Source organism: Vombatus ursinus, unplaced genomic scaffold, assembly GCF_900497805.2.
Source record: "Vombatus ursinus unplaced genomic scaffold, bare-nosed wombat genome assembly UNPS02014798.1, whole genome shotgun sequence".
In the NCBI taxonomy this organism is placed as follows: Eukaryota; Metazoa; Chordata; class Mammalia; order Diprotodontia; family Vombatidae; genus Vombatus; species Vombatus ursinus.
Genome location: NW_020954576.1, coordinates 24,434,109 through 24,438,149, shown reverse-complemented (window position 1 = coordinate 24,438,149; position 4,041 = coordinate 24,434,109).

Sequence of the window (4,041 nt, the reverse complement as noted above, 5' to 3'; positions counted from 1 at the left end):
CTCTTCCTTTCACTCAGGGACTCGAACAGAGCTTCTTTGCTATGGTTTTGATTCCTTCCCCCGACCCCAACATGTGCCTTACTGCTCTGATTTCAAGCAGGACAGTCCCCATGTCTCGAAACATCCTAGGGGTAGCCTTAGTAGGGACAAAATGATTTTCTGAGTGAGCAGAGCTCCAACAAATATAACAATAATAATAACTACCATTATGTGGTGCTTTAGGGTTTGTAAAGTGCTTTACATAGGTCAATTCACAACAATCCTGTGAGATAGGTGCTATTATGATCTCCATTTTAACAGATGAGGAAACTGAGGCACAGAAAAGGCCAATTTGTTGTGAATGAGAACTATTTCTTTCTGACCTGGTGCCCTTCTAGTAGAAGTACTGGTTATTCCCAATAAAAACTGTCCATACACATTCTCTGTATAGTCTAAGAAAGAGCCTGAGCCCTATACTGTCAGCAAGTCCCAGAAGCTTCCTTTCCCTTCTCAGTCCCAGGAACAGGAAGAATAATCCCTATTTACTTCTTCAGGGAGACCTTTCCAATTAGACAGTTGCTTCCCTGGCTAACACCTGTTGGGGGCATCTACCGGAAGTGAGTAGCCAAGTTGCATATCCATTTCATGATTGACCCAATTCCCAGCCTATGAAAGATAACAATAATAAAAATAATAATGACAATGATGATGATGTTAATAGCTAGCATTTATTCAATGCTTTAAGGTTTTCAAAGCACTTCACAAATATTATCTCATTTTTTCCTTACAACCTTAGAAAGTAGATAATATTATTATCCCCATTTTACAAATAAAGAAATTGAGAGGGGGCAGCTAGGTGGCACAGTGGATAGAATGAATAGAGGAGGACCTGAGTTCAAATGCAGCCTCAGACACATAATACTTACGAGCTGTGTGACTCTGGGCAAGTCACTTAACCCCAATTTCCTCACAAAAAGAAAGAAAGAAAGAAAGAAACAAACAAACAAACAAACAAACAAACAAACAAACTGATGTTAAGGGAGGCTATGTGACTTTCCAGGGTCACATAGCTTCTAAGTACATTTGAAGTACATTTGGGTCTTCTGAGGTCCAACACTATTCACTGTGCCACTGAGCCTTAGCAGATGCCTGAGAATAATGTGTTTTACAAAGGAGGGGGAGGCGCTGCCTTGGCTGTTTATCAATTCAGATAGATATGCTTTGAATTTTTTGCAGGTTAAATAAAGCCTTTCACATAGCCAATGTCTTATAAGCCCGAATGCTTGCTTTGGAGGTGAGGACACTTTTAGATCAGATATTCCCAGAAGAAGGTGTTCCAAATTCTGATGTTTTCAGGGCAGGTGTGCCCAAATTGAACCCTGCAATATATGAGTCCAGAACTTTGGTTCCAGGGCCACAGATTACAATTATATTATCTGCCCCTCTCCTGCCCTCAGGAATATCTGAATTTAATTTATCTGTAACAGATAACAGTGATGATCAGTGCATCACCATCCCCAATGGACCATCTGATAACTGCACTCCAGGACAGTAGGGTTTTGCCTTGGGAAGGATGGGGACTTTTTCAGCTTTTCTGTGTGTTGAAATCCTCTCTCCTCACAAAGCCCCTATAAAAACATAAGGCAAGATCACTGAGGAAGGCAGGTATCCCCCTCTCATCCTCCAGTGTCATGCTGGGTGGAGGTGGCAGAGAGGGGAAGGTTGACATCGCTGACAGTTTAACAAGGTATCAAAACAGTCTGCATCCCTGCTCCACAGGCCTGGGTAAGTCTGACTCATCCCCTTATTCCCAGGGCAGCCCTGGGCCTCTGGAGAACTGAGATTTTTACCTTTTATGGCTTTACAGAAAGAGAGCTGTTGGTCTATTCCCAGATGTCCTGTGCTTCTCCTGGCAAGAAAATGCAGAGGAAGCTGACCAAGTTCTCTGCCTCATGCCCCCTGAAGGGAACGCTGCTGTAGAAAGAACACTAAATTTCCAATGAAGAGACTTGGGTTTGAATTCTGACTCTGCTACTTAGTACTTGTGTGACTTTGAGCAAGTAACTTAACCTTTATTGGTCTTAGTTTCTGTATTTGTAAAATAAAGAGGAAAGACTCAGTGCTCCTTAAGGTATCCCCTAGCTCAAAAGCCAAAAGCTCATATCAGCCCCTGGCTGCAGGGGTGCCACCCACAGAACATGTAGGTGCCCACTAATTGTCATGAAGGTTGTGTGTCATATTGTGTGATGCTTATAATAGGGAAGAGGAGCTCCCTGTTAGAGCTACAACTAGAAGGTGGGAAAGGAAGGTGGCAGAGGCGTGCTGGGTGTTGAAATGTGCCTGTCATAGCATTGTCTCTTACTTTGATGGGAGGTCCCAGTATCCTGCCCACTGAATCCTCTGTTTCCCTAGGCCCCCTCCCTCTGGTTTTCAGACTACCCACAGGCAGAGCAAGTCATCGCCTACTTCATGTGATTTCAGGGTTGTCAGAAAGACACCCCTACCTCAAAATATCTCCCCCACAAGCTGTCACTCACTAGCAGTGTGACTTTGGGGGAACTACTTAACTTTTTTGGGCTTTAGTTTTCTCATCTATAAAACAGATAGAGAGCTGGGCCTGGAGTCAGGAAAGCCTGAGTTCAAATGTGGCCTCAGACACTTACTAGTTGTGTGAGTCTGGGCAAGTCACTTAAACTCTGTTTGCCTCAGTTTCCTCAACTGTAAAATGGGGATAATAATAGCATTTGCCTCCTAGGGCTGTTGTGAAGATCCAATGAGATAATATTTCTAAAACATCTGGTCCATAGTAGGTGCTTTTTCTTTCCTTCCCTCCTTCCTTCCTTCCTATAGAGGAAAGAGGTGGGGGTGGGGGAGGCCTAAGAAATATCTAAGCTCCAGTTTTAAAATTCTATGATCCTCCTTCCCTTTCCTTTCACCAGTCTTTAATCTTTTTGATTAAGGAACATGCAAATGCAAATTCTTTTGAAAGGAATACATTGCCATAAGAGGCGGCATGGAATAATAGATAGAGATTTGGTTTTAGAAGTAAGATCCTATTTCTGATAATATCCTAGCTATGTGACCACAGGCAAGTTACTTAACTTCTTAGTGACCCCCAGATAATTCTAAGACTATAAATCACAGAAGAGTTATTATTTTGCCTCAGTGGATGGAATTTCCATGCTGGGAGTTCCCTATCCCATGATGAAATTGCCCCGGGGGTGCGGGGGTGGGAGGTGGGGAGAGAGATGCACACACATACATACACACACACACACACACACACACACAGAAGAGAAGGAAGACAGAACATCCTTAATTACATTAGATAAAACTCCAGAGAAGACAACATGACAAGTGTCTTTTTTTCATTTGAATGAAAGTTATGTGAAAGAGGGACTAGCCTTCTTCTCCTTGGCCCCAGAAGACAGAACTGGAGAAATGAGCAAAAGCTTCATAGGCACAGATTTAGGATTTATGTAAGGAAAAATTTCCTAATAATTGGAGTCATACAAAAACAGAATGAGCTTCCTCAGAAGGTAGAGGGGTTTCCTTTACTTGAGATTTTCTTGCAAAGGTTAAATGATCACGTGTCAGGATTATTGAAAAGGGGATTCTTGTTCAGATGTGCATTGGACTTGATCTCAGAAGTCCCTTCCTTTAATGGAATGTAAACCAGGGGCTAGTTCTTTTTTGTCTTTGTATCTCCTGTGCTCAGTACATATATAGCAAGTGCCTAATAAATGCTTATTGCTCAATCTAATCCATCCCTGTCTCTTTGACTAATAGAATGGTAAACATGGGACTATTCTACAGTACCATATGGATCTATCATCTGCTTCTTAAACCTTAAAATCCAATATCATGTGAATTAATATTATTTTCCACAAATTTATCTAAAGCCTTGGCTTCCTCAAGTGTCTACCCTGAAAGCTATCCTCAGGTTCAAGGGAGATTTTGAGGCAGCATCTATTGAAAACCATAGTTTGGAAGCCCCCAGACAATGCTTTGTATTCTTCCTTCCTTCCTTCCTTCCTTCCTTCCTTCCTTCCTTCCTTCCTT